Here is a 14158-nt window from a genome sequence, read left to right as displayed (position 1 = left end):
TACATTAGTGAACTTCTAATCCTTTGGAACCTGCTCACTATTCAAGGACTAACAAAAAATAGCAGAAAGTGGCTCACATATCCAATCTTTAATATCCTTCAAAACCCTTGGGGAAATGTTCTCTGGCCAAGGAGCCTCATCATTTTCCTAAATTTCCCAAATGAAAATTAACCAGCTCACAAATAATTCAGGTATCTTGTTTGATCTCATTTCAGTTTATCAACTCTTCAAGATGTGGAATACTGTTTAAAGTTCTATAAGTAAAAACTAAAGAAAAAGCAAAACTAAATAACACAGCCATCTTACAATTATCAGATACTAGCCTTCCTTTACCATCACTCAAGGGTTCTCCCATCATTCTGACATTTTGTTTACCTTTAATGTATTTAAAGAAATCTTAACTGTTAATTCTTATATTTTCAACTAACCTTTCCTCATCCATATTTTCAAAATCCTGAAATTCTGTTTCACTATCTTTCTTTATATTCTATGATCTTCCAAGTTTCCATTCATACCAGTTATTTCAAATTTCTTATATTCATGATGTTTTTCTTTAATTTTAACTCATTTGAGCAAAATGTTTTATAAGAAATGTGTTTATTTTGAATATTTAAAATTTATCTTTAAAAAGTTTCCACAAGCGGTCAGTCTCTTCATATAACTCAGTTGCCTAATTCACAACAAATTATTCTTGTTGCATGCCTTCAAATTTTGCAATTTGTGACTGAAATAATATCATTCCTTATATCTATATGTAAGAAAATATTGAAACTAATAAGAGCAATGATCACTTGTATTCAAATGTTCCCCAATTTCCACACTTTCAATTATTTCTATATTTGAAGCCAACAGTAAATCTAAAATAACATTGTTTCTGGTCAGTTCTTTGACTAATGGGTGAAGAAAGCTATTCTTAACAATTTCCAAGAACCTTCCCCACAAATCTTTAAGAAATAATCATTTTTAGCATTCTGAGAAATGTATATACAAAGTTACTATATTGCAAAAGAAAATACATGTGTGATACAATATATTTTCTTATTTTTATCAAGTACAGCATTTCCATTATTCTCATTTTCTGTGGTCTGAAGTAGCTTTTTGAGTCTGATGACTTCACTCTCAGATTGATGAAGGGATTTCAGGATGTTGAATTGCTCATTGACCCAACTATCCCTTTCCATTTCAAGTGAATTGCACCTTGTACAATCCTATAAAGTAAATAAAATACACTGTCAATTCACTAAGAAAACAACAGTTTGATAAATGTACCTTCATTCTTATTTATAAAAATATCATAAAGTGCAACATTTTATATGTAAATGTAATAATTTTATTTCCTATGACATTTTACAGAATGAAAACAAAAATTATGCAAATATATTTTTGGTATATGCGCATACCATGCATTCCTATACCTGTATTATGTGATGTTAAGCATGTATCATTTATACGAGCAGTCAACTGATCTCTTTTGATTATGCCCTCCTGATGCTTCATTGGGAATGACAATCAAATGGGTAGTATTAATTGCTTTGGGTAAGTATGACATTAAAGAGTTAATTAAGTAACATAAGATTCATGAAGTAACATCATCTCAACAGAATTAGTCTTACATATGAATAAGTAAAATCACTTCAAATTCGACTCTCATTGTGACAAGTAAAATACATTTTCACTAAGTTTATTTGAATAAAGACTGTTTATTTCATGTGCATTCAATTAACTAGAGAATATAGAATTATTTTACAGTAAATATCTCAATGAATCTTCAGTAATTCTGTAGATCTATCTTGACACTCTTAGTGAACATTTCTGCAAGTGGGATATTTTCACAATTGATTTTGAGAGGACTAACTAATCAGTACAGAAGAAATTAAAACTAATGTTCTTTGCAATGAGATATTAGCATTGTTAATTAAATATATTTAGAGAGAAACTTTATTACTTTTTCTGTTGGTTTCATTTCATTCAAAGAGGTGACTTGAAGAGTGCTATTGAAGTCTGCAGCAAGAGATCTACCAAGGAAAAAAGAAAAATCTAAGATATCTTTCTATCCTTTAAAAACATTGACAAATTATAAGTATGCTCTTAGTTTGCATGAAGAGACATGTTAATAACTACCAAAGAACGAAGAAAAAATAACAAATTTCATGGTTGATGACAATTAACATGATTAATGTTACAATTATATAATTTTTCAAGTTACATATTATGAAAAAGCTGACACTCTGATAAGAAATATGAAATAATAGTATTTACAGAATGTAAGTAGCTGTTAACATTGAAAGCTTATTACTGAAGATATATACAAGTACTAGAAATTTTAAATGTAATTAACCAAACAGCTGCAATACAATTCAGATATATTTATGCTCATTTGCATTAAAATGAGCTTAGGATTGTAATTAATATTTTTGTATACCAGCAGTTTTGTCTAGTCATAGTCACAGCAAGAGAAACCTTAGTTACCATTTATTTTAATTCTGCATCATAATTAGGCAATGAGATCTTGACACTTGCATTTGATTTACCACAAATATAGCATATACACTGCAGTAAAAACTTAATATTAAGATATTAATATTATTGTTTTTGAAGAGAATTAACAAAGTAAACACTTTCAGTTTGACAAGATCATAACTTGTGCAACCCATGTGAAATAAGTTACAGGGTTTCGAGAAGTTATTTAAATATCTTGCACTATAATAAAAACAACAACAACACATCCTCATATTTAGTGGGACTTATAAACAATTTAATAAAGAAGATGTAAAATACCAAGCACAAGTAATATTTTAATATTATTACTGTTTACAGTTATTAGACTTGAGTCATATTTTTGCAAATTATAATTACAGTAATAATAATGATAATAAGAGAACATCTTCATATCATACAACCATAATATTCAGATAATTTAGTAGGCCTAGTCCAAACACAAAAGGCAAATGACTGTCATCTATTAGTTTGGGTTATGACCTTAGAAATTGATTGCTTCTAATAACTGCTTAGGAAGCTACAAAGAAATGTTTTTATAAAAATTTGACAATTGTCAAATGACAAGTTATCCAGTAACCAGCTTGTAAAGAGTAATTTATATGAGAATGAACCTTTAGGATATTTTAAACACTTGTATCTTTTTTTTTGTTTCCATTTCAGTGTTGAAGTGACAAAAGACAGCATGTGCAAGTCAGGGGTGAGGGCATACACATGGCTAGTGCTGCAGTTTTTTTAGTTTGTTTTTATTTAAGTGCAGGATATCCTAGCTTGTTTATCATTAAACACAAAACTACACAATGGGCTATATGCAGCAACCAACATAGTTATCAAAATACAGTTTCTAGTGTTGTAAAGTACAGTCTGAAAGGCAGAATATATGTAAGATGCCATCAAAGCAGTCTTGAGGGAAACCCCATTTCAACAGAGTGCACAGGGCAGGGGCAAATAGACCTAACATTTTCTGTACTCATCCATGTTGTGCAATTTAGGTAAATACTCCCCGTGAGGCAACAATGGTCACAACGTGGGTTCCAGCATTATTAGGTTAGGGATAGTAAGATCTAAGAATGTCGAGCAGTGAGCAGGTAAGGAAGTGAAAACAAATAACAATACTCATTTCACAAGAGCATCTGAGCAGGTTGGAGAATGGCAGATGGAAGGAGCAAGAAGTATTAAAATGCCATATGATAGAAGTAATGTTGCATATCTGGTCTACATTCTGATCCAAATGGTCTCATCCAGGTCTCAAACAATGATAAGAGACAAGAAAAACCTTGACAAACCTGATGGGAGGTGACATGATAAAATGAACAGTCATGAGAAATGAAGAAATACCATGGTAAGAAGGAGCAGTTCCAGTAAAATAAAGAATAGCTCAAACCAGGCTCAAAAAACAGTCAGAGTTAAAATGGCTGTATAAAGAAATGGAAGCCAGAATGATGGGAAATAGAAATCCCATTTTCTTTTCATGTAGCTCAAGTTTTAGAGAGAAAAGAGAGATGCAGAAATAAAATCAACTGATCTTTGTGATAAAGTGTAAAGGAGGTGTCCAATCTTAAGTCAGTAGACAGAATAAATTCTTATTGAGATGCTTGAAGATGCATTGGATGAGATGTAAATTTAAAAAAGTCCAGATAAGAAAAAAGCTGAGGGGGGTTGGGTGGAGTTTGACAACACAGGGACAGACCAGGAAAAAGTATGTGCATGAGCTGAAGACTGTTAGCACAGGGAGTTCATATGTGTTTGGCTAAATGCCACAGGACCTGAGCTGACCAGAAGCAGACAAGACAAGTCTTCTACATGAACAGTAATTCCCAACCCTATGAAAGGGATAAAAGATATGAGGAACAAGATAGGGGACAAATTTGTGCAACTCCTGAGAAAGGGTAATTGTTACAGAATTTGTTGTTTGGTAAGGAAGAAAATGAAAAAAAAGACAAGCAGCTTCAAAATGAAATTTCAAAGAGTCTTGACCACCTTCAATGATCTTGCAACCAACTAAATTCCCAAAACAAAGAAACCACAGTAACAAAGCAGTAAAATGGATCAAGATTAACGTGTGGAACAAGTAGGAAAGAGAATCTCCATAAAAACTGTTGAGGTCCTAATAGACAGACTTTGAGAGAAGGTGAAGAAAAGACAAGTAGCAAAGGAGTTACATGATGGCAAAATGAAGACAATGAGACTGAAGATAAATAAAACATAACATAGAGCACCCCAAATAAGAAGATATTCTAGGCTCAAGAACAACAAGAGTACCAAAAGCATAGGGAACAATAAAACTACTGAAGTTGAAGAGGCTGATACTGATATGGAGATCCCATTAGTGGGACAGAAAATCATCAGTATGAATACCAATGCCTGGGGAAGGATAGGAGAAAAGTAGGTCAGAAGAAGAAATGAGAAAAAACAAAGTCACATACCTGAGTAATTATAGATGCAAAGAAAAAAAGACAGAAGTATTTTTCCTCAACATACAGAGAGGAACCAGAAGCAAAGCAGGCAGAGCTGGTCAAAGTCATTATCAGATGAGGCAGACCAGCCAAAACCAACAGAAACAGAATAACAAGGGACAATAAGGAGAGAGTAATGAGACACAAGACAGCCAAACACCTGATGTAAAATGATGACAACATCATTGACAAACAAAGTGTCTCTTATTAACACTGAAACAGGAGGAGAAGAATCCTGGAGAGTCAGGGTCTTTGGATGTTGTAGAAACATCAATCTTTAAATCCATGGTGTGTGTGTGGGGTCTAATGGTAATTGCCCAAATTTTTTCAATGCTGCAAAATTTGAAAGTGTCATAATATAAACACCAGCAGTGCAGAAGAAAGAATATGGAATACTGTGCATAGAGAATGATACATTTGTGGAAGGTTAGAGTCTACACATGTAGGTTTTCGGAATTAAAACGTTTATGTGATGTACTTTACAGATGCCATGAGGGAATAAAAAATACTATATTGTATATTGAAACTACTGACAAAAATATAGTTCTGCAGTCAATATAACTAATATTTACATGTTAGAACATAAAGAATTTCAATAAAGTTATTCAATAACTTTGCATGTTTGGTTTTTGTAAACAAATATTTTTCAGAGTAAGTGCAACTGTGCTTGCTTGTAATTTTTTACAGCAATTTTTCTGTCTTTAAAATTCACAAGTAGGTTTTGTAAGAAAGAAAGAAAAAATATATACACACACAATATACCTCTTTGTACTTGGACTTCTGAAGTTTTCAATATTAGGGGGTGTTGAAAACAGAGAAGATATTCCACCTCCACTGGAAATCAACATTTCTTTAAGGTTCTTTGAAAAGTTGAAAACAAACTTTCTATTAAAACTGTAGCAGATATGTATGACTTAACTTATATAACACTCCCAAAAAATGTAAAAGGACAAATAATGTACTCGAAGCCATTGGTAAAATTAAATGTCGTTTTCGCTCTGTTATAAACAGAAAACTAAAAATAATATGCAAAGTGGAAAGCTACAACACAAACATATTTCAAATTTTCAGTTTTTTAAAATAATAGTTTAAAAATCATTGAACATAAAACAGAATAAAGAAGAGTTCTTATTAAGTAACAGATAAAAGTGCATGTAAGTATAAACTTGTTGTGTTCACTCTTAGAATTTGGTTTAAAAATTTTTAATATCATTTGCAACCTTAAGCTTTCCATACCTCATTCTTTTCTTTTGATTCCACAGCCAACTGTAACTGGGTTACTTTCACACATTCTGTTTCAAGAGCTTGTAACAGAGCTGTAGAGTAAGCTTTTTCTTTTTCATAAGCTTCTCTGTTGATAAGACAAAGACTGAAGATTACTTTTTGATATTATCAGAATGCTTTAATGGCTTGCAACAAGGTTAAACAGCCTTTCAACTAATTAAAACATTTAAAAGTTTCTCACAGAAAGCCCTTAATAATAATATTAAAGAGATATAGAAAATAATATATATTATACAAAAATTATGATACAGAAATAAAAAAGAATTGTAATCAAGTTATAAAAGATAAAAATTATTTCAATAATAAAGGAATTAATTTTCATTTATTTATATGTTTATTATTGTAGATTTAATTTCTTGAATTTATTATTAATATTTCACTCGTCTATTTGCTCTACCATTAAGTGCTATTACTTATAAATTATTCCAATTTTCTAGGCACTAATTCTTAGATGCACATTTTGTAAGCTATGTTTTCTTCTAAGTTATTCTTTTTTTCTATTTTTAATAATTTACACAAATAAATACACAATGTTACTTCACATTATGGGTTATATTGTTTGAAAAGTGTACCAGTTCACTTCTTGAATACTGGATTATAGTCTATATATAGTACAGACTTCGTAGTGATAGCAACAGAGCAGACAGACTTAGCTGTGGTGTCAGTGAGTTTATTCCAGTAAATGCCAACATAGCCTGGTTTCCAGAAAAACTGGATAGAAATGGAAGACAAAGAAAAATGGGTCAGTCAGGCTTGAATATTAATGAGAACAGGTTGAGAACTCACATGAAGTGTTCTAGTGCCAGTAGAGAGCCAAGAGAGTCAGTATAAATAGTACAATTGGTGTACAGCATAGCCTTTTTATGCTAGAGGGCATGAGAAATGGCATACAGTTCAGCAGTGAACACAGAATCGGTAGAGGGGATTGTATATACAACTACTGAACCATAATCAACCCTGGCAGAGCTCAGAGTCACCTGATTTTGAACCATCCTTATAAATAGGAATGGAAGGATTGTTTGGAAGATGATCAACAAACATAAGACAGAACTTCCAATTGGGAATCACTGCTTTCCTCAGATGACTCAAAGAAAAGTCACAGGTGGGGATGGTTATAAGCCATGGCGGGATCGATTGACCAGTGGAGAGAGCAATGTTATCTAAGAACAGACCCAATTCAGCTATCTATGCTTGGACCCAAAGACCAAATGGAAAATATGGCAGACCACCTATTCTGAAAAAACACTGCACAACAAGGAAGAAAGACACAATCCCAGAGGGGATACTGTGGTGTGGATCGAAGTTTTTCAGAATAAAGTAAAGAAAGTTGAAAGCAACAGAGATGAAGAGGAGGTTTGTGAGACTCGGTGTACAAACTCTGAACTGGAGAAGTGTGAAAAATCGCCTGTGCAGAGCTGAAGCCATAAGTGGTGAATGAGGTCCAACAATTTTAAAGCTGAGGACTTGGCAGAACCATAGGCCATTTTGTAATGAATGAGGTATAACTCCAAGAACAAACCACCTCCGAGATCTGTAATAGCCAGCTCTTAAGATGGGGGAAAAATACATTTTCCTCACCTGAAAATGTATTTCCAATAGATATATCTCTACATATACAATAGTTATTTCTCATGTTCCCACTGTTGAGATCTTGCACACACAATTAATCTTGAACTATGTTCCAACTAAATCACATTTTAATGTGAACTTTACTAATACATGATATAATCATCTGGTGGAAATAACCATCCACCAATAAAAGAGCAACATAAGATCCATCCACAGTAGATCCCCATCAACACTTGCATTCAGTATTAACTTCATTCATAGATGAGACAGGAATAACGTGAACCAATAATGCGGAGAAAAAGTTGGAAAGGTGTTTAGTGAAGTATGTATCTGAAACACATTCTCAAGTAAGGAAAATACTATCTTCTGAAACAATATAATTAATTCTTTTCACACAGTAGCCACAATTCTACATTCAAACAATAGAGAGGCTTATGCAAAGGACTAAACCTAAATGAGTTCCCTTCTTTTAAGGCAACAGAAACTAAAAGTCCATGGAACCTTACACCTACTAATAAGGGTATACTATGATAGAAGGGCAACACTCATGGGATAGTGCTTTCTTCTAAGACAGGGTTTCCTTTTTCCTGTTTTTTACTTGTTTTGAATTTTGCGCAAACCTACAAATCTCACCCATGAATTGGAAAAACGACCACATTGTGTATGACTTCATCGCAGTGGAAAGACCAAAGTCACTTTTTCAACTCTAACTCGTCAGATTTCTCAAGTATGTTCGAGCAAGAGATTTGTCAATTGTATGAGAAATATAGGCTAAATTTTTAGTTGTTTGATGACTCACTTAGCAATATTCTATGAATACAATTGAAAGTAGCTTGTGTGTATTCACGTGTTAGTTATTTTAAACACCTGAGCTCAATCAGAAGTCTTACACATGAATAAATACAGAATTTTATATGCAAAAAACGGCTCGTTTGGGCTGAGAAAACACTTTTACATAGAAGAGCGAACAACTTAAAGAAGCCTTACTTATACAACAACTTAAACCCAAAATAAACCAATATAAAGGAACGCCTTTATACCTATATTAATAAAATAAATAAAATTATATATTCAAACATTAATACCGCCCTCTACATTTCGACACACAGTTACCCAACCCCTTTCAAACATGTGGTCAGCTTCCGGTCAGTTACCTCTTTCTTTGTGAACCTGACGATGACCGAAGAAGGTCGAAACGTTGTTCGCTCTTCTATGTAAAAGTGTTTTCTCAGCCCAAACGAGCCGTTTTTTACATATAAATACAGAATGTATTTTATTCGGAAGAATACTAGCTTCTTTCTAGTATGAGCATTATTGGTTTCTTAACATATTAATTGGTTAAACGTTGGTTTCGTATTTGTATGAATTTCTTGTGTTTGTGTGTATACTGACTTTTTTACAACATGAATGCTGATTCCATTAGTTCGTTCATATGCTTTACTTTTAAGATAATTTTAGTAAAATCTTTATATTTGTATGATTTTAGAAACCAAGAAGTGTCAATCGATTTCGTGTGATTTGAAACACTTTACAACGTATTCAATCATAAATTCTATATCTTTATTTAATCAACAACATATTACAGTGAATTACAATAACTTCACCAGTCATTTTGACTTATATGTCTGCCATGGATTGATTTTTCAAAGATGAATTGTTTGTTTCTCAATTAATTGCCATCTCTTTCATTGTCCAGAAGAAAAAGTATTTATATAAAAACGCTCACAAACGGCCACGCATAGCCAGGTGGCACTCGACTCGTAATCCCATCGTCGTGGGTTCAAATCCCCTTCACACCAAACATGCTTACCTCTACAGCCGTAGGGACGTTATAATGTGTCGGGCAATCTCATTATTCGTTGATAGAAGAGTAGCCCAGAAGAGTAGTGGAAATATATTTCGCATTGAAATACTGTTAGAAATCAAGTAAAAATGTTTCGTTTGAATTTCGGGCAAAGCTGCACGAGTGCTATATGCAATAACCATCCCTAATTTAGCAGTGCACCACTAGAACGAAGGAAGCTAGTCATCAACACCCATCGTCATCTATAAGGATACTCTTTTACCAAAAAATATGGGATTGATCGCGCGTTATAACATCCTCACCGCTGAAAGTACGTGCATGTTAGGTGTGACGGGGATTTGAATCCCGAGATTCGCAGATTGTGATTGTGAAAATACATTACTCTGTGAAATTTTTGATTTATGGTGTATTTCTGTGCAAGGGTTTTCAGAAAAGTAAACGGTTAGTGTCTCTTAAATAGGAGGTCCGACGGAAACATAGATGCAGATAAATTAGTTTTTGTCCCTCTGGAGTTCACCAAATAGAAGGGGTGCTTTCAGAAAATACAACAAAGAATCGTTTTTATTAACACACAAACTTAGTTCAAAACAGAGCTCAAGAAAGAAAATTGTTTGTAATGAGTGTGTGCAACTGGTAAAAGAGAGAAAATACATAAAGAAAAAATTATATGTTCTCTCTTACTTGTTCATTTTTAATTTATCTGTAAGCTGAAAGTATAGTTAAAAATGAAAATATAACCTTTGCAGTAAAATTATAATATAAAGCAAATATTTAAAAACAAGTAACCTGACAAAATGTTTACAATTTTGTGAAAAGCTTAAATTAAAAGTTAAAAATTAAAGTTCCAAAATCTAAATCTAATTTGGATAACTCTTAACAACATCTGCTTTAATCGGTTTGTCATCATTTTGTGAAGGTACTCTTAACTGACTGACACCGTCTGAACTTTGAGGGATAACTGAATGTCAAACACAGTGTAAAGTAGGAAATATGAAAAAATTGTAATTCACTAATTAAAATATGGGCCTGGCATGGCCTAGCGAGTTAAGGCGTGCGCTTCGTAATTTGAGGGTTGCGGGTTCGCGCCCGAGTCATGCCAAACATGCTCGCCCTCCCAGCCGTGGGGGCGTTATAATATGACGGTCAATCCCACTTTTCGTTGGTAAAAGAGTAGACCAATGTTGGCGGTGGTGATGAGGACAAGCTGCCTTCCCTCTGGTCTTACACTGCTAAATTAGGAACGGCTAGCACAGATAGCCCTCGAGTAACTTTGTGCGACATTCCAAAACAAACTAATTGAAATATGTGTTTCATCAAATATTGAGAAGTGGAATATTGCAAAGACACATTCACATGTAAACATTTTACAAATTTTAAAATTTTGTAGCATACAAAAGCTCTTGTTAAACTATGGTGAACATTAAATTTCTGTAAAAAATATATAACAACATAAAGTTTGAATCATTTATTTTCAATATTATGTACAATGTGAATGCGTAGATAGCGGTAATATATAATAATTTACTTGCTTAACTTTTGTTTTCATAAACCTATTTTCCATATTGATTACTTCTTCCTTTAATAAATCCTTCAGTCAGACAGAGTTTTCTATGATACATTCAGATACAAGCGTTATCTGTTTCAACGAACACAATAAGTCAAAAAGTGTATTTAAATTTGACGACCTACCTGCATGTTTTTAAGAACGAAAGTCTATCAAGATGATCATTGATCTCGAATGTTAAACACGCGCTTCGTGCCACGAATAAGTTGAAAGACACAGATCAAACCTGTAGACTATATGTAGTTAGTAACAAACAAATTCCATACAAAGAGGTAACAGCAGTAACTGCTATTTAAATAGATCATTTAAATTTATTGCCTGACAAATCTAAACATGAAAATAAATGTCACTTTCAGAACAGATCATCTGACATATAGAAACACTGATATTATACTTACTGAAACATTGTTTTGTATCCGTCAGTTATATTTTCTGAGTCTATCGAAATTACAACATAACATAATTAAATTGAACTTCGAAAGATTATTCGTTATGGTTTATAAACTATATAAAATCTTACATTCTTTTTGGAATGAACATAATTTATATGATATCTAATCCAATAAGATTATAAATTATGATGCTTTGTACCAGAAGTTTTGCTGAGTATATATGATATCATAGTGAGCTCTGATCATACTTTGAATTTCATATCTTACGTTTCCATAAATCTTGAAAATAATCATTTGGTTTATAATTAAATATCTTTTCACGATTACGCTCATTTGTAGAATTGATACGTTTAAGCAGAAGATACAGAAATATCTAATTTGTTTGGTTCAGGTGAAAAAAAGACAGATTTTTCTTTTCTTGCCATGAGTTGTTATGCATCAGTAATATGATAAAATAGCACATCTGTTTTCTATGAGTGACCACATAACGAGATCCTAGCAAAAGCACTTTTCATGTTGGACAGTCTTAAACTTTTGTTTATGGAACGTCAAGTGGGTGGTAAATGCTAGCATTTTATATAATAGTAAAGTTAAAGAGTAATTTGTTCATTTATTATATTTAGTTGCAGTAAAATAAGCGTGCTTTTCAATACAATTAAAATATGTAAATTGAATTATTGGTTACAATAACTCGTTCTTTAAGTAATGGGTAATATGTATGCCATAATAATTGACATTGTAACATTCCATTGGTAAGAAGCAGCCCAGGAGTTAGCACTGGGCAATACTGGGAAACTATTCCCACCCCCCGGTCTTGAATGTTCAAATTACGGATAGGTGGCAAGAGAAAGCAAATACAACTAATTATACTGTTTGGTTTGTTATATACTGTTATGCAGAATGTATAATAAGTTATATGACCCGACGAGTGGATATGTTAAGTATCTGGTTAATTATTTTCTCTTTGAGGTATTATGATGAAATTACGTAAGAAATATGAATGTAAACAGTGCTTTAATATCTATTAATATTTTTGTTATGTACTTATTACTAAGAAAAGTTCGAAAACGGTTTGGATATTTTTAAAAACGGTTAGAAATATTTGTGTTGACAATTATGTTTCTGTAACTTGATTGATGAACATTCAATGTCATAGTGTGTTTGTTTGAATATGAGCACAAAGCTGCTCTATTGATGGGCGTCTTGGTTAATTCGCCATCTGTTGATTGATATGTATATTGGAAAATACTTAACACTAACAATTTAAATATTATTACTGGGTATATTTTGAGCAACGGCTTACCTATTGTTAATCACTTGAGTCTTGATATTGAAAACACACATCTAAAGAGGTGGTGAAGAGTTTTGGTATGCATGTTTTCCACGGGTATCGAAACCCAGTTTTTAGACGTATCTTGTCTGACATATCGCTGTGATAGTTAATGACCAAAAGTATTCAATATCAGTGAAAACAAGAAAAAACATTTTAAAAGTGATTTTTTTATAATTGTGTTATTACTGTCGTGGGTGAGGAGAATATTTGATAAGTTACTTTGCATAAATTATTTTCGTTAAAAGTTTAACATTTTTTTCACTACATCTCAGTGAAAAACTAATGTAATATATAGCCTTTGATTTTATTTCAGAATGGAACTATTATTTTCAGAGCAGAGAAAATACAAAAACAAAATAAGAAGAAAATATCTTTATAGAACACGTTGTTTGCTCTTAAGCACAAAGTACAAAAAGGGTGAGTTATACTTTTCTTACTATGGGTATCGAAACCCGTTTTCTAGTGGTATAAGACCGCGGACGTGCCACTGTGTCAGTGGAAAGCTATTAAACATGTTCATCCTTGGTATCTTATAATATGATGACCAATACCACATTCCATTGGAAAATAGCAGCCCAAAAGCTCGCGGTACGCAGTGCAGACAAGCTGTCTTCCTTCTGCTGTTGGATGTTTAAGTTACTGATAGGTGGCGTGGATAGCACCCGAGTGTTTTCGCACGAATTTCAACAAATAAACTAAATTTCTGACAATTTCAACAAGAATTGTAAAATAACACAGAAGTACTTCTGTAAATTTTTCTGATGGCAGTGAAGGTCTGAATGAACGGAAATATTTATAACAGGTTTCTCATCAAAAACACTTTTTTATAAAAATTATTTTGTTCTCAATTTTTGACAATACTACGTTAATTAATTTGAAATAATTGCACAACAAAGAGAAACATTTTATTAACATGATAATCTATCATATCATACAACATGCATTCCACAGTGATTTCAAATCAATAGTGTTTATAAGCTATCTTCCAGAATCTGGATTTTAATCCAATTTAACTCCTCTGGAGATTTTTGGATTGCATGAGAAATAAAAAAATATTACCCATTTTGACTTGCAAGAGAAATGGTTGTGTTTTTCAACACTTTGTGGTATGAGACGTCTCTTATGTTTAAATTGTACTAGAGTCGCGAAGTGTGATAGCAAACGGTTGGAGACGGATTGAATGAGAAAAGAAACAAAATTCAGTAAAAATGTTCAACGTTTCGACAAAATTTGATATTTGATGATGACATAATCCTGCAA

This window comes from Tachypleus tridentatus, chromosome 6 (genome assembly GCF_004210375.1).
Source record: "Tachypleus tridentatus isolate NWPU-2018 chromosome 6, ASM421037v1, whole genome shotgun sequence".
Taxonomy (NCBI): domain Eukaryota; kingdom Metazoa; phylum Arthropoda; class Merostomata; order Xiphosura; family Limulidae; genus Tachypleus; species Tachypleus tridentatus.
This window is presented reverse-complemented; position numbering follows the sequence as displayed.